Source organism: Nomascus leucogenys, chromosome 17, assembly GCF_006542625.1.
Source record: "Nomascus leucogenys isolate Asia chromosome 17, Asia_NLE_v1, whole genome shotgun sequence".
Classification (NCBI taxonomy): domain Eukaryota; kingdom Metazoa; phylum Chordata; class Mammalia; order Primates; family Hylobatidae; genus Nomascus; species Nomascus leucogenys.
Window position 1 is genome coordinate 19,405,587 of NC_044397.1, and position 25,597 is coordinate 19,431,183.

A 25,597-nucleotide genomic window follows, 5' to 3' on the forward strand; every position below is an offset into this window, starting at 1 on the left:
TTAGGCATTGTGAGTTTTAGTTCTTTGGAAGTCAATAGAATTATTTTGATGCTTGCTTGTTTCCAAATATTAAAAGCTGAGTAGTTTATGCCTGTGAGCTCAGTTAGTTAGAACATGGTCTTAGTATTGATCATCATACAATTCTATTGATGTCCCACAGGAAAAAACCCAGTCCAAAGCTAAACCTAATGCTACTCCTGGCACACATTTGGGTTATTATCTTCTCTGATTATGAAATACGGCATGCAAAGCCAAGTTTCTGCTTCTATATAACCCTAAAAAATGGAATGGGGGGTGATTTTTATACTTTCACTGTTCTAAAAATTACAATTTTGTTTTCTGTTAGCATGCACATATTGATTCAGTCATTGATTCACTCATTTGTTCATTAAAACACGTTTATTGTGTGCTTCCTATATGCCAGGCTTTATTCTAAGAGATATATGATAAACAAGACAGAAAATATGTTTGCTCCACAGAGCTTCTATTCTAGTGAGGAAAGACAGACAAGCAACCAAAAAAAAAAATAGTGATAATTGTTTGTAAGATGATATAAGAGAGTGTTCTGAGAAAAACAGTTGGGGATTGGGGATGTTATCTTGGACAGGATTGTCACATAAGATCTTCTGGTAGATGTGACTTTTGAAACAAGACCTGAACTATGAGAAGGAGGTAGCCTTTGGGAACTACTTCCCAAACAAATGCAACAGACTTGGAGGCAGAAATGAACTTGGGAGATACCAGGAACAGAAAGAAGGTGTTACTATGATAGCTTTTAAGGCTGGAAGAGGAGGCAGAGGCCAGACCTTGAGGATTTTAAATACATTTAATTTTTCCTTCAGTTTCTTCTGAAATGACATTACTGATGTTATTATATTGGCCTTAGAGTTAGTTTTGCCTTCTTGATACTATTAATTATGCCACAGAGCAAACCATATATTATCATAAAATTTTAGAATGGAAAGATTCCTTAGAAATTACCTAGTCCAACCCCTTCATTTTAGAGATATGGCAATTTGAACCCAGAAAAGTTAAGTGATTTGTAGGAGGTTAATCAGCAAGCCTGGGTAAACTAGGATTTGAGCTCAGGCTTTAGTATTACAGGGTATGATGTTCTTTCCAGAAAACTAAAAAAAAAACACTCAAGGGATTTTTAAATTTATGGTGTTTTAATGGCTCTCTTGTTACCTATTTGATTTTTTAAAAAATAATAGATTACTATAATTTAACAAGTATTTAAATATAGTTGTTTTAGATTTGAACTATGCATATTTTTTAAGAAATCATTTGCCAAAGTTTTATAAGAGCAGAATGATGCAAAAAATTGGCTTAGTATCCGTCTTTTAATTACCTTTAATTGCACCACCTGCTAAGGTTCTTAACCTGGTGTCTTTATACCTCAGGGGGATCTACAAATGAGCTTCAGGGTTCCACTAATCCTTTGAAAAAATGCACAATGTTTTACACACCTGTGATTATCATTTCAGGTCCTCCAAGGAATAGACAACAAGACAGAATTAGACAAGCTTAATTTATGGGGGAGTGCATGTGGAGGGTAAAGGAGAGGGAGGAGGAATAGAAGGCAAGAGCCTTGAGACCACAAGGCAGGTCTGGCATCTGTGAAAGGAGAGAGGGGAAGGAGGATTTGGTTGGAGGCCTCAGACTGCAGTATAGTTCTAAGAAAATCTCATCCAAGCTAATGTGGAGTCCCCAAGCAAAATTTGCTTATTGGAAGCATCCTATATTGAGCAGAAAGGTACTGGCACTATTACCTCTTCCATGCTTAGTTATTGGCTCCAAGCAGCCCTAGGGCAAGTGCTATGAGCAGTCATGAATCCAAGGGGTAGTAGCTGGGGCTGTCCATCAGCTCAGCTCCTGGCAGGAGTTCTATGAAGGAGATCTAGGTGGTACACTTCCAGGGCCACCACAGTATGCTTATTTGCACCCCTTTGAGGGAATTATCTGTGGCTGTTTTTACATTTACAAAGTGTTTGGGTTCCAAAGAATGTTCAGAACAACTGACTATTCAGACACCTTGATATAGTTCGGATTTGTGTCCCTGCCCAAATCTCATGTTGAATTGTAATCCCCAGTGTTGGAGGAGGGAACTGGTAAAAAGTAATTGGGTCATGAGGGTGGAATTCCCCCTTGCTGTTCTTGTGATATTGAGTGAGTTCTCATGGTATCTGGTTGTTTAAAAGTATATAGCACCTGTCCCTTTGCTCTCTTCCTCCTGCTCCAGCCATGTAGAATGTGTCTGCCTCCCCTTCTGCCATGATTGTAAGTTTCTTAAGGCCTTCCTAGCCATGTTTCCTGTACAGCCTGCAGAACTGCGAGCCAATTAAACCTCTTTTCTTTATAAATTACTCAGTCTCCAGTAGTTCTTTACAGCGACGTGAGACTGGACAAATACAGAAAATTGGTACTGAGAAGTGGGGCATTGCTGTAAAGATACCTGAAAATGTGGAAGTGACTTTGAAACTGGGTGAAGACAGAGAGGTTGGAAGAGTGCAGAGGGCTCAGAAGAAGACAGAAAGATGAGGAAAAGCTTGGAATTTCATAGAGACTTGTTCAGTTGTTGTGACCAAAATGCTGATAGTAATATGGACAATGAGGCTGATGTGGTCTCAGGTGGAGATGAGGAACTTATTGGGAACTGGAGCAAAGATCACTGTTGTTAGGCTTTTAGCAAAGACAGACAGCATTGTGCCCCAGCTCTAAGAATCTGTTGAACTGTGTACTTGAGAGAGAGAATTTAGGGTATCTGGCAGAAGAAATTTCTAAGCAGCAAAGCATTCAAGATGTGGCCTGGCTTCTTCTAACAGGATATGCTCATATGTATGAGCAGAGATGATCTGAAACTGGAACTTCAAGCTGGCTGCAAAAATTTGCCTAAGTAAAGAGGAGCCAAATGTTAATAGCCAAGAAAATAGGGAAAATGCCTTCAAGGCATTTCAGAGACCTCGTGGGAGCCCCTCCCATCACAGCCCTGGAGGCCTAAAAGGGAAGAATGGTTTCCTGGGCTGGGCCCAGGGCCCTGCTGCCCTGTGCAGCCGTGGGACACTGCTCCCTGTGTCTCAGCCAGTCCAGCTCCAGCCTTGGCTAAAAGGGTCCCAGATATGTCTCTGGCCACTCCTCCAGAGGGTGTAAGCCACAAGCCTTAGAAGCTTCCATGTGGTGTTAAGCCTGCAGGTGCACAGAGGACAAGAGCTGAAGCTTGGGAGCCTATGCTTAGATTTCAGAGGATATATGGAAAAGCCTGGATGTGCAGGCAGAAGTCTGCTAAATGGGCAGAGCCCTCATGGAGAACCTCCACTAGGACAGTGTAGAGGGGAAATGTGGAGATGGAGCCCCCACACAGAGTCCCCAATGGGGCACTGCATAGTGGAGCTGTGAGAATAGGGCCATCGTCCTCCAGACATCAGTATGGCCTGAATGTGAGACATGGAGTCAAAGGAGGTTATTTTAGAGCTTTAAGATTTAGTGACTGCCCTGCTGGGTTTTGGACTTGTACAGGGCCTGTAGTTCCTTTCTTTTGGCAGATGTCTCTCTTTTGGAAAGGGAGTAATGCCTATGCCCCATTGTATTTTGGGAATAAATAACTTGTTTTAGATTTTACAGGCTCATAGGTGGAAGGGACTTGCCTTGTCTCAGATGAGACTTTGGAATGTGGACTTTTGAGTTAATACTGAAATGAGTTAAGACTTGGGGGACTGTTGAGAAGGGATGATTGTATTTTGCAATTTGAGAAGGACATAAGATTTGGGAGGGGCCAGGGGAGAATGTTATGGTTTGGATTTGTGTCCCTGCCCAAATCTCATGTTGAATTGAAATGTTAGAGGATGGGTCCAGTGGGAGGTGATTGGATCAAGGGGATGCACTTCCCCCTTGCTGTTCTCATGATAGTGAGTGAATTCTTATGAGATCTGGTTGTTTAAAAGTGTATAACACCTCACCCTTCACTCTCTTCCTCCTGCTCCAGCCATGTAGAATGTGTCTGCTTCCCCTTTGCCTTCTGCCATGATTGTTGAGGCCTCCCTAGCCATGCCTCCTGTACAGCCTGTAAAACCATGGGCCAATTAAGCCTCTTTTTTTTTAAATGAATTACTCAGTCTCAGGCAGTTCTTTGCAGCAATGTGAGAATGGACAAATTCACACTTAAATAGTTAAATTATGGCCCCAAACTATCGACTCAAATTTATTACCTTGAGTTTCATAAGTAATACATACCAAATCATTGCTAATTGTGATATTGTTGCCATTATCTCTTTATGGGTGACAGAGTCATTTATACTTTTTACATTCATGTCTATCTCAATGAAAGCAAGGAGTGTCTGACTATTGGCTCTAGGTTTATACCACAGGGTTTGGATGTACCTATTTTTCCTTAGGAGAAATGCTAAAGTTTCAGATCATGGATGATGGAAACGAAATTTCTGGATTTATATCATCATTCTGGCACTGATTGGCTGCTTGACCATAGTAAATTACTTCATTCCTCATTCATGCCTCACATACTTCATTCATGCCTCACATTCCTCATTTCTAACATTGCACATAATCATAATAGTGTCTGCCTTCTGGAATTGTGGGAAGGATTCAATGAGATGATCTCCAGAAAGCTCCTCATATAGTGCCTAGCACACATTATTCTTTTTTTTTTATTATACTTTAGGTTTTAGGGTACATGTGCACAACGTGCAGGTTTGTTACATATGTATACATGTGCCATGGTGGAGCACACATTATTCTTATGGTGATAGGCTATTGGGCACTGGGCACTGCAGTTTGCCCCACTTGAGCAAATTCAGCACTCTAAAATGTGAACTTTGGGAGTGAATGAATGGATTAAGCTCTGATCCTATCTGATCCTACAAGCTGCAGAAGAATCCTATGAAGACTTGGCTCTTCTAACATATTTGAAAACTTTTTTAGTAAAATAGTAGTGTTTCTGGTTTGGTAAGATTTGTGGAGATACTTATTTTTTTCTTTGGGCTTATTTGTATTTTTAATTACAAAATTATGCATTATTTGTATAATTAAGCATTTTAGATTTTATGCCTGTTTAACACATCTGTTTTTAAAGCTAGTTAGAGCTATAAAGATGATTTTACATAGAAGTAGATTATTTCATAATATGTTACTATTACTGTTGTTGCTGTTTAAAAGTTTTCAAATTTCCTCTAGAGAGCTTGACCTTTATTGATGTATCACTTTCTGTTTGGGTGACACTGCCTTTTCTCCTTTAACAACTTCCTTGATTTATCTCGGTCTGTTTTTTCTGTAATTCCTTTTTAAATTTCCTATCTTCTTGGTATACCTACTTTTCACTATTTCTGGTATAAACCGTTTAGTAAGGCAGATATGATAAAAATTTGAAAGATTAAATAAGCACTCACAAGTTATTTAGTCCAGTGGTAACAAATTACAGTCCAAGGGACAAATCTGGCCAGCAGCCTATTTTTATTATTAGAACCATGCTTTAAAAATTACACATTGGCTATACAACTCTCATGCTACACAACTGAGTTGAATACTTACAACAGAGACTGATGACAAGCAAAGTAGAAAATATTTTCTATCTGTCCTTCTACAGAAAAAGTTTGCAAACCCCTGATTTAGTTTCCTCAAAAGAAAAAAAAAGGCAAGAGAAAAAAATGTTCTAGAGCAAGATAGCTCTTTGAGGGTAGGAATTGTGTCTTACTGGTCACTTTATCCTTAGTAGCTAACCTACAGCTGGGCTTATTTATATGAGATAATAATCAAATATTTGTGGAATTGAGTTGACTATGGCTTTACTTTACATTAATTTTAAAAATTAAATGGCTTAAATTATAAAGAGATTTCCTCCCAGTATGTTTTTATTAAAATGGCACTGTAGAGTAAACTAGCTGGGATAGCCCACTGAAGTGACCATTATAAATAATCTTTCTGGGGTGATTTGTAATACATTAGAAAAACATTCCTTTTGTGAAAAAAAAAAAAACTATTAGTTTAATGGGATAATATGTTTGAGAGAGACTGCTTGACCACCTGCTGCTTCTTTTAACATTTTGCTTTTTATGCTAAGACTCCTTTACAATTTCTTAATACTTTAGGGATGAAAACTCATCAAATTACTAAACTCAAATGCATTTTCTACAAATACTTTCTGTAAGTTTATTTTAGTACCTTGTTTGGATAAATTGTTTAGGTAGTAAAACCTTTGTATGTGGCTACATGTGAATTACAAAACTAATTTTTAATACTTATATTGCTATAAAGGTCAAATGTTTTAAACAATTATAATTTACTAATCATTTGTATTATGCAGAATTTCACAAAGTAACAAACCTAGCCTTAAGTGGATAATTGCTATGTTAAAATTGTTAAAATTAGGGCATAGATTTCTTGTTTTCTGTTTTTAATTCATTTGTTTTTGTTTGATGAACAAGGACATCAATTATTAATAACTTTGGCAATTTTCCATAAAGTGCTTCCTATTGATAGAAATAATCTGAGATATTTCTTTCAAAAAATTCCTATGCCTCTCTCTTTTAAATTCTGATTCAGTATTTGTGGGCTGGAACTGGGGAATTTTCATTTTTAGAATACAAGCACTCTGAGTTATTCAAATCATGAGAGGAGTTTAGGAAATGTTGATTTAAAGAATACCTTCATGGGAGTGATGTCAGCAAGATGACTGACTAGGAGTCCCATTCTTCATCTCCTTCAAAAACAATGACTTACTATCCACGGATGAAAATAGCTCTAGGAGAGCTTTAGAGTACAATTTAAAAGCTACAGCAACCCAGGTAGCACAACAACTGGAGATAGGCACACAGAAAAGCACCGGAAACATTTTACCTGTGTTATCTCATCACCTAGGCCACCACAACTCAGTGCCAAAAAGAGTCTTCTTGGCTGAAACTTCCTGATGTAGTGGAAAAGGAAAGCAGGAGGACCCCAGTAGTTGTCACCATCAGGACCCTTCACCGTTTCAGCCAAGGATCCCCACAGCCTTTGTCAGTAAAACCCCAGCTGACAGAGCTACACACAGCCCACACCACTGCACCACCCCGAGCCAGAACTGCCTCTGTGACTTTTGGAGCTGGAGCCACTGCACTACTCCCAGCCCCAGCACTGATGCACACCTATGCCCCTGACCTGATTCCACTGTGCACCCATGCTGCACATCCCACCCAGCTAGTACCCTTGCAGACACTCACAGGTGACGATCTCCCCCCACCGAAGCCAGACCATAAAGTATGGAAGAAATAACTCCTTCAAATGCACGGACACCAACACAATACTACAAGGAATGTGAAAAATCAAGGAAACATGATACCATCAAAGGAAGACAATAAATTTTTAGTAATTGACCCCAGAGAAATGGGGACCTACAAATTGCCTGACAAAGAATTTAAAATAATTTGTTTAAAAAAGCTTGATGTGCAACAAGAGAACACAATTAGACAACTTAATGAAATTAGGAAAACAATACATAAACAAAATGAGTTCAACAAAGGAATAGAAATAACAATGAAGAATGAAACAGAAATTCTATAACTAAACAATGTAATGAATGAAATGCAATAAAGAGTTTCTACAGCAAACTCAATCAAGCAGAAGAAACAATCAGGGAACTTAAATACAAGTTACTTGAAACTATTTAGTCCGAGAAGGAAAAAAAAAAAAAAGAACGAGAAAGACTGAAATAAGCCTTCAGGATTTGTGGGACATTTTCAAGTGAACCAATATACAAATTATCAGAGTCATAGGGAAGGAGAAGAGAGAGAAAGAATAGGGCAAAAAGCTTACTTAAAGAAATAATGACTGAAAACTTCCCAAATCTGGGATAGGAAATAGATATCCAGATTTTAGAAACCCAAAGGACTCCAAATAGCTTGACAATAAAGAGATCTATTCTGAGGCACATTATAACTGTAAAAAGTCAAAGACAGACAATTTTGAATGCAAACAGAAAAGGAATCACATATAAGAGAACTCCGTAAGTATACCAGTGGACTTCTTAGCAGAAACCTTGCAGCTCAGAGAAAAGTGGGATGGTATATTCAAAGTACTAAAAGAAAAAAAATTGCAAACCAAGATGATACCTTGCAAAACTATCCTTTAAAAATAAAGTAGTTAGAATAGTTCTCAGATAGACAAAAACTGAAGGGTTTGTCACCACTAGATTTTCCTTTGAAAAATGCTTAAGGGAGTTCTTCAATTTCAAACAAAAATATGCTAAACAGACACATAAAAGCATATGAAAGCATAAATATCACTAATAAAGATAAATATATAGACAACAAATAATTTAACACCATAATGGTGGTGTGTAAATTTTAACCCTAATATTAAAGTTAAAAGACAAAATATTTATTAATGGATACACAATACAAAAAGAAGTAAACTGACTGTAAGAACACAATGTGTGTATGTGAGGGGTGATAAAAGTATAGAGATTGTGTATGTGATTGAAGTTGTTATCAAGTTAAAATAAATCAATAAATACAAGATATTTTATGCAAGCCTCAAGGTAACCACAAAGAAAAAAACCTATAATTGATACACAAAAGATAAGAGAGAAAGATCAAACCAAATTACTACAAAAATCATCTTGTAACAAAAAAAGACATCAAGAAAGCAAGGAAGGTAGAGAGGCAACTACAAAACAGACAGAAAACAACTAACAAAATGACAAAAGGAAGTTCTCACTTATCAATAATTACATTAAATATAAATGGATTAAACTTTCTAATAAAAGGCTAGAGTGGCTGAAAGGATTAAAAACAAGATCTAGCAATATCTTGTCTCCAAGAGACTTACTTTATTCTTAAGCACACACATTGGTTGAAAATGAAAGGTTGGAAAAAAATATTCCATGCAAATAGTAACTGAGGAAAAGCAGGGGTGGCTACACTTAAATTAGACAAAATAAATCAAAAACTGTTCTAGAATAGGTCATTGTATTAGGCTGTTTTCAAGCTGCTGATAAAGATATACCTAAGACTAGGGAAAAAATAGTTTTAATGGACTCACAGTTTCACATGGCTGGAGATGCCTCACAATCATGGGAGAAAGTGAAAAGCACATCTTACATGGTGGTGGCAAGAGAATGAGAGCCAAGTGAAAGGGATTTCTTCTTATAAAACCATCAGATCTTGTGAGACTTATTCACTACCACAAGAACAGTATGTTGGAAACTGCTCCCACAATTCAATTATCTCCCACCGGGTCCCTCCCACAATACATGGGAATTATGGGAGTACAATTCAAGATGAGATGTGGGTGGGGACATAGAGCCAAACCATATCATTCTGCCTCTGTCCCCAGCCAAATCTCATGTCCTCACATTTAAAAACCAATCATGCCTTCCCAACAGTCCCCCAAAGTCTTAACTCATTTCAGCATTAACTCAAAAGTCCACTGTTCAAAGTCTTATCTGAGACAAGGCAAGTCCCTTCCACCTATGAGCTTGTAAAATCAGAAGCAAGCTAGTTACTTCCTAGATACAATGGGAGTACAAGCATTGGATAAATACAGCCATTTCAAATAGGAGAAATTGGCTAAAACAAAGGGGCTACAGGCCCCACGCAAGTCCGAAATCCAGCGGGGCAGTCAAATCTTAAAGCTCCAAAATGATCTCCCTTGAGTCCATGTCTCACATCCAGGTCACACTGATGCAAGAGGTAGGCTCCAACATCCTTGGGCAGCTCCACCCCTGTGGCTTTGCAGGGTATAACCCCTCTCCTGGCGGCTTTCATGGGCTGTCGTTTAGTGTCTGTTGCTTTTCCAGGCTCATGGTACAAGCTGTCAGTGGATCTACCATTCCAGAGTCTGGAGGACCTCTTCTCACAGTTCCACTAGTCGGTTCCTGCGTGGGGGCTCTGACCCCACGTTTCCCTTCTGCACTGCCCTAGCAGAGGTTCTCCATGACAAGGGATAAATAACCAGAAAAACATTATATATACATATATACATTTCTATATGTATGTATATATATATATATAAATATATATATTTCTATATATATGTGTATATATATATAATATATATATAATTCAAACAACTCAACTCACTAGCAAAAGCACAAATAATCCTATGAAAAAATGGGCGAAAATCTGAATAGACATTTCTCAAAAGAAGACACACAAATGGCTGACAAGTATTTGAGAAGTTACTCAACATTAATACTTATTTGGAAAATGCAAATCCAAACTACAATGAATTACTGCCTCACACCAGTTAGAATGGCTATTATCAGAAAGTTGGTGAGGATGTGGAGAAAATAGAACCCTGGACATTATTGGTGGGGATGTAAATTGGTACAGCCATTGTGGAAAATATATATCTATATATCTATATATCTATATATAGAATATATATATTCAAAGGAAATGAAATCAGTTAATTGCAATATTATTCACATAGCCAAGATATGGAAACAACCTAAATGTCCATCAATGGATGAATGCATAAAGAAAATGTGGTATATATGTATGTGTATATATATGTGTGTCTGTGTATGTGTGTGTGTGTTTATGAATATTATCCTTAAAAAAGAAAGACATCCTGTCATTTGTGACTACATGGATGAAACTGGAGGATATTATGCTAAGTGAAATAAGCCATGTACAGAAAGACAAATGCTTAATGATCTCACTTATATGTGGAATTTAAAATAGTCAAACTCATAGAATTAGAGTGTAGAATGGTGCTTGCCAGGGGTTGGGAGAAGAGGAAATGGGGAAATATTGGTCAAAGGGTACAAAGTTTCAGTTACGCAAGATGAATAAATTCTGGAGATCTGACGTACAGCAATGTGACTATAGTTAATAATACTGTATTGTATATTTGAAATTTGCTAAAAAGGTATATATTAAGTGTTCTCACCACAGAAAAGAAAAAAGAAAATGGTTATGTGAGGTGGTAGATACGTTAATTAGATTGTGGTACACATTGTATGTATATATCAAAAGATTTAGTTTTATACCTTAAAGATTCATTTTTAATTTTATTTGTCAACTATACTCCAATAAAGCAGAAAAATACTTTCACATTTTCTTAATCATATATAAAGTGTTTTGAATGGAACTTGAAAAACTTAACTTAGACCCATAGTATACTCCCACCAATGAATGGACCATTTTTATATTTATTCAAAGAATTTAGAATTAGTACTTAAAATAGGCTAAATATTAGATAATTTTATCAGTTACTTAGAGTGTTTCTTTTTATATTTTAGTAACTGACTCTCCTTCAATATCTTAACCTTATTTGGGTCACAGATTCCCTCTGAGAAGTTGATGAAATCTGCGTGATCTCTCCCCAGGAAAATAAACACATGCAAATTTTGCATATAATTACCAGGCTTCTATGAACCCAGACATATATTAGTGGATTCCAGCCATGGACCAGTTTAAGGTCTATTCTTCAGTTGGGACCCACATTATTTTTAATTTTGCTCTATACTAAGTATCTTAGCCTTGCCCTTAACTTTTTTTCTTGCCGGATGCTGTACTGCCAAAATTTAATAAACTGGTCCAGGGTTCTGGCTGTATATACCTCTCTTTCCAGTTAAATAGGACATATGTTGCCATTGTACTTCTTTTGCTTAATATGTCAATTTAAAAAATCTCATGTATTTTGGTACAACTCCAGTTTTGGAGAAGCTATGTATAGAAAGAGTAAGAAGTTGACAGTTTATTGGTGGAATAATAGAGGGAAAAATACCTTGAGATAGGGTGACTCCTAATAGACTCCTGATCGTGCAATTCAAGAAGGAAAATGACTGGGGAAAGGAGGTGAGGTGACCAGAAGCCAGCCACAAAAATCCTAGTGCATACTGGAGTCAAAGGGATGAGTTCAGAGAGCTGGCAGCATATACCCTTGGTCCCTCCCTTGTTTTAGAAATGAGAATTCAGGGAGGAATGAAAACAGCTTGGGTGGCAGATGGCCACAGAGAAAACTGTTTCAACCCGAATTTGAGGATTGTATCAAAAGCCCAGGCAGAAATAATTTTGTTTTTTTCAAGGTCTTAGAGTTGAGATCCGGCGGTAGAAAGAGAGAAATACTGAGTGGGGAAGAAATGCAAGTAGAGGGGAAAGAAAGAGAGACAGAGGGAGAGAGAAACTCAGGAAAGAAGCCACGCTTGTATTAATCTATACAAAAGTAGTCTAATTAATTATCTTGTGGAAATGTAATGTGCCAGGCTGAGCACGGTGGCTCACACCAGTAATCCCTGCACTTTGGGAGGCAGAGGTGGGAGACTCACTGGAGCTCAGGAGTTGAAGACCAGTGTAGGCAACATGGCAAAACCCTGTCTCTACAAGTAATACAAACAGCCGGGCATGGCGGTGCACGCCTCTAGCCCCAGCTACTCAGGAGGCTGAGGTGGGAGGATCACCTGAGTCTGAGAGGTCGAGGTTACAGTGAGCTGTGATCATGCCACTGCACTCCAGCCTGGGCAACGGAGAGAGACACTGTCTCAAAAAACAAAAACAAAACAAAACAAAACAAAACAGAACAGAAAAAAAAGAAATTTAATCGGTTTAACTGGCTGTAACCTCGAGTGTGCACTTTAAAATTACTTACCGAAAATGTATATGTACTACTTTATGCTTCATTGTGAGAAGAGGAATATTAGAGTAAACAAAAGGGCTAGCCTCTCCCCTGTATGTCAAATTATGGCTCAGAGCTCACACTAGCCCACAGGACATTTTATTTTGAACTAGAAACATACAGGCCCAGCTCCCCACTAGGACCTGTGGCCTAGCGAGCACAATGTAGTTGGAATATCAATGCTCATTTCTCTCCATTGCCATCCCTCTGTGTTAACCGTGTTAACCCTGTTAAAAAGAACTGAATTTCTGCTTAGGCTTCAGGCAGCAGAGGGGATGCAGACAGCCTTTGGGTATGGGTAAGGACATTCAGGTCTCTTGCAAGACAGAGCCCCTACAATATTATCATTCATTTCTAGCATTCCAGCTATCCATGTAAATGTGAATCTGGGTAGGAAGGTTACAGAACGGCAATTTGGGAGAGATGCAGGTGGAGAGATCAAAAAGGAAAGAGGTACTGGTTCAGCAAGCCATACCACATAGAGCCACCCTGACGATCAATAAGGAGGCAGATGTTTCAGCCAGTCTGCTCTTCTATCCAGAAACTACTTGTAATTTTAATATTTTCATAAATAATCATAGAAATCATTCCAGAATTATCATATTTGTATGTAGTTATACACATACATTTATACATGATTCATATACATTTTTCCTATATTCATGAATGCTAGCCACTTTCATATGAGTTACTTTAAACTATTATAATATTCATTGAATGTACTATCCAATAAATGCAATTAATGTCAATAATTCATGTTATGTCTACTCTAACAAAATATGAAACATGTAAATTAGGTAAATCATTAACTTATATGAGGAATTTTGAAACCACGATCCAATCTAATTGAACTGTTCTTTAATGTTTAATGCTAATTAACCAAACACTTAACACATTTTATTCACATAAATGATTACGCTAAAAATATTTTACACTTATTTTCAATATTTTCTTTAGCTTTTGCTCTATCTTCTTTTGCAAATTCAGTGAAAATCTGGGTAATAAGATATTGCTGATCAAATATGATTTGTGCCCATGTCTTTATTTATATCAGTTTGGATTATCCTCAATTAAGGCTGTTCCATTTCCTTCATTTAGACTTATCGAATGTCACATATTCCCACTAATAAAGCTTACAATTATAAGAGGTATACAAGCATTATATCTTCCTTTGTATTTAAACCCTGTATTATTGTTTGCAGGTTCAAGATAATCTGTAGGGCTTTTTATTTTCTTAAAATAGGCAATTTAAAAATTCTGTTAATGTTTTGAATATGTAATACTTGATAATGGTTCAAAATTAAAATGTCAGAATGTATACAAGGAGAAGTCTTGTGACTACTCCTTCCCTGTTCCCCTGTTCCTCCTGGCCTGATAAGGAAACATTTTTTGTAGCTTCTTATTAATCATTTCTGTGTTTCTTAATGAAAATAAAACACAAATATATGTTCTTATTTTTCTCCCTTTCTTTCAAAAACAGGTGATGTTTAAAAATTCTGCCCACAACGCCTTTTAACCTTGCTGCTGACTTATTTTTCCAGTTGGTAACTTACTTCTTTGCAAACAGAATTAATTAAATCATCTATGTATGCCTTCACAAGCTCTCTATAAAGTTATCAAAATTAACAGGATGATTTTAAATAATTATTAATTGATTCCACTCTTATAAGTTTTCAGAATGGATTGGTTGATTTGCTGGAAACACAGTGCTTGAGTTAAGGACATCAGAGAGGGAGTCCGGTCCTCCCTAGTGACTGGAATGTTCTGGCACACTATGCAGGTTACTGCCTTCCTGGCTTGATGATTTGGATAACTGCTGAGCTATTTTTTTCATATTTTAAAAATTAGTTTAATTTCTAGCATAAAAGCTATACTAAAGGCACCACATAGGAAAGTATATACAGACCTAAAAAATGGTTAAGGATGTTTTACACTCAATGCAAATTTTAAAAACTTGTAATTTTAAAGTCTTGTAAAAAGTGATGTTTCAAGAGTTTGAACTGTTTAAATTTAGAATGCTGAAGAGGAGTTTGTGATGCTAACAATTATCTTTTGTGTGATCATATCACCAACTAATTACAAAATTGGAAGTTTTTTATTCACTCAAGTGCTTCCTTCTTCTCATTGCTAATATTTCCATTCAGGGTGTCTAGGCATCCTCATTTACTAATATGATTTTGTATTTCATGTTGTGTAGCATTGGAACCTTGCTCCCAGTCCTCAGCATTCCATGATACATGACTATGCTGCACAGACCATGGTTAGGGTGCGCTTCCATCCTTGCCACTATGTTGCAAATAGAGCCCCCTTTCAACCTCAGGAGTGCCCTGGATTTGGTGTTAAATTCTGTGGTCACTCTGTGAGATTTGTCAATGATAATAATGGCTTTTATTGAGCATTTACTCTATACCAGGCACTGTGTTAAGGTCTTTGCCTATATTATTTCTTTTATTACTGCACAGAGCATAACTCTTCCATTAGGCAACTGTATTGGAATGCTATTTTACAAAAGGCAATGAGAGCCAAGAGAGGTTAAGTAATTTACCCAAAGTCAAACAGCTAGTAACTGATAAACCAGGACTTGTTGTATCTGCACAGTAACTGTGCCTTTGCTGTTTTATGAGAACAAGTCTGTGGCCACCGAGCCCAAGTTAGGTTGGTAACAACTTGTGGTGCTGGGACAACTGAGTTTCTTTTGATTGCCTTAAATTTATTCAGCCCATTCATCTGTCAACTAAATAAATACATTCTTTTTCTTTTTCTTTTTTAATAAATGACAAGACAAAACAATGTTTCGTGTGTGTGTGTGTGTGTGTGTGTGTGTGTGTGTGTGTGTGTTTGAGACAGGACCAATAATCTTGGCAGTGTTATGTTACAGTGGCTTTTTAAATTTTGTACTAAGTGCCAATTTAATTGTTTAGTTTGATGGGTGCATTAGATCACTGTTTCACTTTGGAAAAGCTGCTCTGTCAGGTTTGTGAACAGCTTTGTTGTTTAGTTCATATAAAGGTCAGTAGCTCTAAAAATACACAGTTTAATGGGTGATGTAATAGACATTTTATATGTGTTGCAGGTACTTTCCCTCAGTGGTTGAAATGAATACCTTTTGTGCCTTCTGGAGAAGGTGTCTGTATGTATGATGTGGGAATATGTGTGTGTCTGTGTATGCGCACATCTTGTTTGAAAGCCCCAGTCTTACAAACTTACAAACTGGATTCTTCAATCTCTTTCTTATGAAATATCAACATCTACTGTGAATCTATCATATATCATTGGAGTTGACAGACATTTTGACTGTTTAACTTGCAAATACAGGCTTTGGGTCAGAAAAAAAAAAGAAAAAATATTTGTGGTGGATTCTGTTTGATTTTTAAAAAATGGAATCAATTGATTCAATTTAGCTTGGCAGCCTAACAAGGGACTTCAACTTCTGCATCTTCAGACCTTTCTCAGCTTTTCCCTTGCCCAAGAAACTATTTCTTTTTTTTTTTTTTTTTTTTTTTTTGAGACGGAGTCTTGCTCTGTCGCCCAGGCTGGAGTGCAGTGGCGCAATCTCGACTCACTGCAAGCTCCGCCTCCCGGGTTCACGCCATTTTCCTGCCTCAGCCTCTCCGAGTAGCTGGGACTACAGGCGCCCGCCACCACGCCCGGCTAATTTTTTGTATTTTTTTTTAGTAGAGACGGGGTTTCACTGTGGTCTCGATCTCCTGACCTCGTGATACGCCCGCCTCGGCCTCCCAAAGTGCTGGGATTACAAGCGTGAGCCACCACGCCCGGCCAAGAAACTATTTCTTTCTTTTTCTTTTCTTAGCTTGAGGAAGTGTTAAGATTTATTCATTTAAAACCAGATCATTTAAAAATGAAGAAGCCACATTGTTTAATTCACTGGACTGGGAGCCTTAGAGACGTGTTCCATTCTCAGCTCTGGAAAATTTCTTAAAACAAAATCACATGACCTTCAAATAAAGACATTACTCTAGTTTGAGAGAGTACACTTTACTTTCTAATCAGCCCTGAAAGCATAGTATTAACTGGAAAGACCTTGGCAAAGTTGTACTATCTAAATAGGCAAGTTCCAAATCCTGGCAGAGAATATTCCTTTGAGTTACATTTTTCTACAACTTTTAAAAGTCTCTTCTCAACTGTAATCCTTTATTTCCAATAGGATAATACAAGATTAATATATCTATTAAAAGAATGAAGATATTTTGGATGAAATTATTATAAATCCCTTATGGAAATATACCACATTATCATCCCCAACTGGAGGCTAGAGTAGTGGTGATGGAATTAGGCTTACTCTGATCTGTAGCTGGGACTATTGATGATCCCATACCTGACACCTCAGGAAAACTGATCTCTTTAGCCATGCTGGTCCAGGTTTTGATATACCTTTTTTTTTTTTTTTTACTTTTTTCTCTGTATTTAACAAAGCCAATCTGCATTATGAACAAAGAACAAACACAAACTTCCTTAATCATATAAGGAAAATTATAAAGAAAAAACAAACCAGGAAAGTATGTGGTGAATGACATGAAATTTCTGAACATAATGCAGTGAACATTACAAACTATTTGGTTTCTGAAAAATTAAACTCTAGTCCTTACCATTTAACTGATTTTGTGCCTTTAAACAATTGACTTAATCTTTTTGTTCTTTACTTTTAAAATAGGAGAATAACACTTCATATGGCTAGTTTAGGATCAAATGATAACTATGAAAGTACTTTGTAAATGATAACTATGAAAGATGTTAGTTATCGTGTTGATGATACAAGTCCTGCCTATGGGCTATTAGGTACATTAAATACACAACTCAGTTGTTTTTCTTCACTTTGTGGAAGCCCTAAGGAGATAAATTTCAGATTGTGTGCACTCATGCTTCATGGGATTCTCACTGTCTACATGGCCATCCTTCTCTTCTGGTCTGTTCTTTGGTTCTGTAGATGAGGTCTAGGCTGCTCTGCTCTGGCCACAGTTTGCACTCCATTTCCACTTTGCAACAATTCTGATATGTTCTCGCCGTCATCTCCTTTGCCCTGCCCTCTCCCTCATTCCCAAAGAGAAAGGCTTGTCTTGCTTGAGTCAGAATCAACTTGAGGACATTTCCCATTTCCCTCTGACATTTTCTAGCTTCAAGTCTTTTTATTAATAATAATAATATTATTATTATACTTTAAGTTCTAGGGTACATGAGCACAACGTGCAGGTTTGTTACATAGGTATACATGTGCCATGGTGGTTTGCTGCACCCATTAACTCGTATTTACATTAGGCATTTTCTCCTAATGCTATCCCTCTCCAGTCCCCCACCACCCAACAGGCCCAGTGTGTGATGTTCCCCTCCCTGTGTCCATGTGTTCTCATTGTTCAACTTATGAGTGAGAATATGCGGTGTTTGGTTTTCTGTCTTTGTGATATTTTGTTGAGAATGATGGTTTCCAGCTTCATCCATGTCCCTGAAAAGGACATGAACTCATCCTTTTCTATGGCTGCATAGTATTCCATGGTGTATATGTGCCACATTTTCTTTATCCAGTATATTATTGATGGACATTTGGGTTGGTTCCAAGTCTTTGCTATTGTGAATAGTGCTGCAGTAAACATACATGTGCACGTGTCTTTATAGTAGCATGATTTATAATCCTTTGGGTATATACCCAGTAATGGGATTGCTGGGTCAAATGGTATTTCTAGTTCTAGATCCTTCAGGAATCGCCACAGTGTCATCCACAATGGTTGAATTAATTTACACTCCCACTAACAGTGTAAGTGTTCCTATTTCTCCGCATCCTCTCCAGCATATATGGTTTCCTGACTTTTTAATGATTGCCATTCTAACTGGCGTGAGATAATATCTCACTGTGGTTTTGATTTGCATTTCTCTGATGACCAGTGATGATGAGCATATTTTCCTATGTCTGTTGGCTGCATAAATGTCTTCTTTTGAGAAGTGTCTGTTCATATCCTTTGCCCACTTTTTGATGGGGTTTTCTTCTTGTAAATTTGTTTAAGTTCTTTGTAGCTTCTAGATATTAGCCCTTTGTCAGATGAGCAGATTGCAAAAATTTTCTCCCATTCTGTAGGTTGCCTGTTCACTCTGATGATAGTTTCTTTTGCTATGCAGAAGCTCTTTATTTTAATTAGATCCCATTTGTCAATTTTGGCTTTTGTTGCCATTGCTTTTGGTGTTTTAGTCATGAAGTCTTTCCCCATGCCTATGTCCTGAATGGTATTGCCTAGGTTTTCTTCTAGAGTTTTTATGGTTTTAGGTCTAACATTTAAGTCTTTAATCCATCTTGAGTTAATTTTTGTATAAGGTGTAAGGAAAGGATCCAGTTTCAGCTTTCTACATATGGTTAGCCAGTTTTCCCAGCACCATTTATTAAATAGGGATCCTTTCCCCATTGCTTGTTTTTGTGAGGTTTGTCAAAGATCAGATGGTTTTAGACATGTGGTGTTATTTCTGAGGGCTCTGTTCTGTTCCATTGGTCTATATGTCTGTTTTGGTACCAGTACCATGCTGTTTTGGTTACTGTAGCCTTGTAGTATAGTTTGAAGTCAGGTAGCATGATGCCTCCAGCTTTGTTCTTTTGGCTTAGGATTGTCTTAGCTATGTGGGCTCTTTTTTGGTTTCATATGAACTTTAAAGTAGTTTATTCCAATTCTGTGAAGAAAGTCATTGGTAGCTTGATGGGGATGGCATTGCATCTATAAGTTACCTTGGGCAGTATGGCCATTTTCACGATATTGATTCTTCCTATCCATGGGCATGGAATGTTCTTCCGTTTGTTTGTGTTCTCTTTTATTTCCTTGAGCAGTGGTTTGTAGTTCTCCTTGAAGAGGTCCTTCACATCCCTTGTAAGTTGGATCCCTAGGTATTTCATTCTCTTAGTAGTAATTGTCTATAGGAGTTCACTTATGATTTGGCTCTCTGCTTGTATGTTATTTGTGTATAGGAGTGCTTGTGATATGATGGGGTTTTGTAAATATACAATCATGTCATCTGCAAACAGAGACAATTTGACTTCCTCTTTTCCTAACTGAATACCCTTTATTTCATTCTCTTGCCTGATTGCCCTGGCCAGAACTTCCAATACTATGTTGAATAGGAGTGGTGAGAGAGGGCATCCTTGTCTTCTGCTGGTTTTCAGAGGGAATGCTTCCAGTTTTTGCCCATTCAGTATGATATTGGCTGTGGGTTTGTCATAAATAGCTGTTATAATTTTGAGATACGTTCCATCAATACCTAGTTTATTGAGAGTTTTTAGCATGAAAAGCTGTTGAATTTTGTTGAAGGCCTTTTGTGCATCTATTGAGATAATCATGTGGTTTTTGTCTTTGGTCCTGTTTATGTGATGGATTACATTTATTGATTTGCATATGTTGAACCAGCCTTGCATCCCAGGGATGAAGCCCACTTGATCGTGGTGGATAAGCTTTTTGATGTACTGCTGGGTTCGGTTTCTCAGTACTTTACTGAGGATTTTTCCCATTGATGTTCATCAGGGATATTGGCCTAATATTCTCTTTTTTTGTGTGTGTCTCTGCCAGGCTTTTGTATAAGGATGATGCTGGCCTCATAAAATGAGTTAGGGAGGATCCCCTCTTTCTCTATTGATTGGAATAGTTTCAGAAGGAATGGTACCAGCTCCTCCTTGTACCTCTGGTAGAATTGGGCTGTGAATCCATCTGGTCCTGGACTTTTTTTGGTTGGTAGGCTATTAACTATTGCCTCAATTTCAGAACCTGTTATTGGTCTATTCAGAGATTCAACTTCTTCCTGGTTTAGTCTTGGGAGGGTGTATGTGTCCAGGAATTTATCCATTTCTTCTAGATTTTCTAGTTTATTTGTGTAGAGGTGTTTATAGTATTCTCTGATGGTAGTTTGTATTTCTATGGGATCGGTGGTGATATCCCCTTTATCATTTTTTATTGCATCTATTTGATTCTTCTCTTTTTTCTTCTTTATTAGTCTTGCTAGTAGTCTATCTATTTTGTTGATTTTTTCAAAAAACCAGCTCCTGAATTCCTTGATTTTTTTGAAGGGTTTTTTGTGTCTCTGTTTCCTTCAGTTCTTCTCTGATCTTAGTTATTTCTTATCTTCTGCTAGCTGTTGAATGTGTTTGCTCTTGCTTCTCTTGTTCTTTTAATTATATTGTTAGGGTGTCGATTTTAGATCTTTCCTGCTTTCTCTTGTGGGCTTTTAGTGCTATAAATATCCCTCTACACACTGCTTTAAATGTGTCCCAGAGATTCTGGTACGTTGTGTCTTTGTTCTCATTGGTTTCAAAGAACATCTTTATTTATGCCTTCATTTTGTTATTTACCCAGTAGTCATTCAGGAACAGGTTGTTCAGTTTCCATGTAGTTGAGTGGTTTTGAGTGAGTTTCTTAATCCTGAGTTCTGATTTGATTGCACTGCGTTCTGAGAGACAGCTTGTTGTGATTTCTGTTATTTTACATTTGCTGAGGAGTGTTTTACTTCCAACTATGTGGTCAATTTTAGAATAAGTGTGATGTGGTGCTGAGAAGAATGTATATTCTGTTGATTTGGGGTGAATAGTTCTGTAGATGTCTATTAGGTCTGCTTGGTCCAGAGCTGAGTTCAAGTCCTGAATATCCTTGTTAATTTTCTGTCTGGTTGATCTGTCTAATATTGACAGTGGGGTGTTAAAGTCTCCCATTATTATTGTGTGAGAGTCTAAGTCTCTTTGTAGGTCTCTAAGAACTTGCTTTATGAATCTGGGTGCTCCTGTATTGGGTGTAATATAGTTAGGATAGTTAACTCTTCTTGTAGAATTGTTCCATTTACCATTATGGTGATGGCCTTCTTTGTCTCTTTTGATCATTGTTGGTTTAAAGTCTATTTTATCAGAGACCAGGATTGTAATCCCTGCTTTTTTTGTTTGTTTGTTTGGTAGATATTCCTTCATCCCTTTATTTTGAGCTTATGTGTGTCTTTGCACGTGAGATGGGTCCCCTGAATACAGCACACTGATGGGTCTTGACTCTTTATCCAATTTGCTAGTCTGTGTCTTTTAATTGGGGCACTTAGCCCATTTACATTTAAGGTTAATATTGTTATGTGTGAATCTGATCCTATCATTATGATGTTAGCTGGTTATTTCACCCATTAGTTGATGCAGTTTCTTCATAGCATCTATGGTTTTTACAATTTGGCATGTTTTTTGCAATGGCTGGTACCAGTTGTTCCTTTCCATGTTTATGGCTTCCTTCAGGAACACTTGTAAGGCAGGTCTGGTGGTGACAAAAATCTCTCAGCATTTGCTTGTATATAAAGGATTTTATTTCTCCTTCACTTATGAAACTTGGTTGGCTGGATATGAAATTCTGGGTTGAAAATTCTTCTCTTTAATGATGTTGAATATTGGCCCCCACTCTCTTCTGGCTTGTAGGGTTTCTGCAGAGAGATCCGCTGTTAGTCTGATAGGCTTCCCTTTGTGGGTAACCCAACCTTTCTCTCTAGCTGCCCTTAACATTTTTTCCTTCATTTCCACCTTGGTGAACCTGACAATTATGTGTCGGGGTTACTCTTCTCAAGGAGTATCTTTGTGGTGTTCTCTGTATTTCCTGAATTTGAATGTCGGCCTGCCTTGTCTAGCTTCAAATCTTTAGAGGTCTTATCCTCTCCATGTCATAGTTCTGTCTCCTGGGTTGGTTTACCTGACACATATTTCTTAGTGAGATTTTGAGAAAGATTCTTGCCTTCTTCACCTGAACTTAAGTGTCGGTCTGGCTTGCTAGTGGTCTTGCTGCCTGGAGAGTGGGAGTGCTCTCACTTCATTCTGCACCCTACATCCCTATTCTCAAGGTCAGCTGCAGATAGAAACTGCTCTTTCCCACTTTTGAAAGACTCCATATTCCATAAGAGTTTCCAAATGAATTTCAAGTTCTAGCTTGAGAAAGCAGAAATAAGATTGAAGAAAGCCAATAAGTGTTTTTAACCTTCCCACCTAGGAGTAGTAGTAATTTTGGTAGTGCTACTAGAAGTAATTGTGGTAATAGCAGCAGCAGCAATAATAATAATAGTAGTAGTAGTAGTAGTAGTAGTCATCATCATTGTCTTAGTAGTAGTTAACATTTATTGCCCCTTTTTACAACGAGGTATGATGAAAACTTCTGAACATGTATTACATGATTTAAACCTCCCAATGACCCTGTGAGGTGAGTTTGTCACTCTTTCTCTTGTAGAGTTGAAGATGCTGAGGCTCTGCAGGTGAAGCAAATTGCCTGAGTAGTAACATGGAGAATCAGTATTCAAAGCCAGGTTTAATTTCAGAACCTGAGTACACCGTTCCACATTCTGGAATACATTAATTGGCTCTTGGGGCAGAGGCCACTGACTTAAATGCCTATAGGAGCCAGTTCAGAAGTGAAAGTTGGTGGACAGGGCCCAGAATTAGGAAGACAGCAGTGCAAGTTAGATGATAAATGGCAACTGACATTCTTCCTCAGTGTTGGGGTGCTATGAGGCATGGTGGGGACTGGGGTTGTTGGAGAACATATGTCGTATCTAAAAAAATGACAGCTACTACTACATCCAGCAGTTGTTCTCATAGAGAAATAAACTTTTTAATACAGAAATTTTAAAAAGATGATGAAAACATGGATTTTATATAATATTTCTCAATTATTAAATATTGGCATTGGATGCAAATGAAAACCTAAACAAAACACTGTGAAGGTTAAAATAATTATGTCTGGGGACCAAGTTGGGCCTGATGTGTTACCTCTCTCAGGGAAAAATTTTGGAACATTCGAACCATGTCAATGAGTGATGACACAATACAATAAGAGATATAATCTTCCGTACTGGCCAGTAATTGGACTGTCCTTAGCCATTCCATCAACAATTGCTTTACGGAAGACTCTGGGGAAATCCCAGTTTATTTAATGTTGTATAATGACTGAAAGAAATCACATAAATAATAATAATTCTATTCTTAAGCCCCTACTGTGTGTCAAGCACTTTGTATAGCTATTTTATTTAATTCCCACAACATTCCTGTTAGATATGTGAGGATAGATATTTGAGAGGTCAAAAAATAATAGCAACTTGCCAAAAACATATATCTCTAGCAAGGGACAGTGTGGGGTGTGAATCCAGATGTGCATGATTCCAGAGCCCTTTGTCTTCCTGCTCAGCTCTGCTGCCTTTACAGTGACATATTGCTGGGAAGTTGGCATTATGCTGGATCTCACATAGGCAGGGAAAGGCTATCCATGTTGTTCAGCATGACTTTCAGTTTCAACAAGGAGATTCCTCTAATCAAAATTATCTTTGTACACTACCAGAAATTCTTCCCTTTCACATTATCACTCAGGCTGAAATTTGAGCCTTTACAGATTCTTTAGTTTTAACAAGCATACTCTTGTGAAGGTGCCTGCTTAAGCAGTCTTTCCTTCATTCACATGTTAACATGAAGTTAATCAGATTATATCCTTCAAACAACTAGCTGAGATCATAGGAATTTCCCTGGACAGCAGGGAGGAGGAAGTGGCTCTTCAGAAATATTTGTCATTGATTAGATGGGGTGACTGGGCTGTGGAAGTTGGGATAGGCCCTGTGTACCATGGGCAGGTTTCTGGCTGCTTCAGAAGCAGAAGAATGGGCACAGAAGTTTGTTAATTATGTTACCGTTTGCCTAGATCTGTCCCCTCAACTAGACAAAACCATATTATTGGCTGGAGTTTTTTATCCTATTATATTTATGGTACAGAAATGTAGCATTCTTTTTTTTTTTTTTTGCTGTGAATTAGATTTTGAATATCTTTTATGTTTCTAAAATAAAACTATTATCTTTAGAAAATTAATGTTCTTTTTTCCCGATTAAGGAACAGACTCTGTCAATAATTAAAGAGAAAACAAAGCTGAAGAAATAATGACAAAATAGCTCTCTCTAAAGGATAGGATTATGGACTTTCAATGTATTGTTTGAATTTTTATAATAACTCATTTTAGAAGGAGAACAAACAATAGAGTTCTGGTGTTGGAGGAGGGTGAATGAAAAATTTCTTAGTTGTCAGGGTGTAGTCAGAATGAGGTGGGAAAGTTTTACTGCCTGTGAATTAGAATCTGTGATTACCTCAAGGAGAGGGGCCCTATTGAGGGTATGAGGCTCATGAAAGGGAACAGAGGAGGGGCCGACTCTCCAAGTTTTAGTTGTTCTTTCCTTCTCCCTACTTCTGAAGCCCCAAGGAATGTGGGGTTTCTCCAGTTTTTTTTTTTTTCCTTCTGGAAGTGAGAATGAGAATTCGGAAGAATTCAGGGTGATTCAGTGCTCAGAATTCCCTGACATCTGTTAAGCCTTAGTACTAGCTGTTATTTATTAGACAGCTTTGCCCAAAGCAGCCCCTAAATGTTTACTATGCCAGCCTTGCTAGAGTTTGCTCATGCCTTCTTGTAACCTGAATCCTGTCTCCCAAGTTTTCAGAAGTCTCAGAATAGTTCTATTTTCTTTCACTTTTTGTTCATTTTAGATATCAGCTACGAAAAATTTTATTCTTTCATTTTGGTTCAGATGCAGCTTGGGATCCTCAACTTATTTCCCTATTTATTTGTCAATGGAAATTATTGCCTTGCCTTACTATAATATACTGTCTCTCTGCAAATTCTGAATTTTCCAGGAGTAGAAGAATATATGCAAATGTTTTGCATATATTAGTGCATAATAACTAAGCTTTACCCTCTGTAAATAAACTCAAAACTGGTGGACAGTGGTTGTAAGTGGAATGAGTCAGGTGATACTGACTTATCCATTTGAACCTTAAACATACCTCTTTGGTCAGTCCTCAGAATCCCTTACTGGTATTGAAGAGTAAGAGATCTACAAAGAAGAATATTAGGGTCTAGGAACTCAGAAGGCTGTTTGGTCATTAAAGGCAAAATGACAATCACATCCTTTAAAATCAAATTTGTTATGTAATTATTCCATTTGTCTATCCCACAGATATCTGGTATAAGG

General features: G+C 37.5%; 1 protein-coding gene across 2 annotated transcripts in view; it reads left to right on the top strand.

Annotated features, from left to right (window-relative positions):
- Positions 1-25,597, top strand: part of CCDC148 (coiled-coil domain containing 148) — a 297,456-nt gene that overhangs the window by 45,844 nt on the left and 226,015 nt on the right. The window lies entirely within an intron of this gene.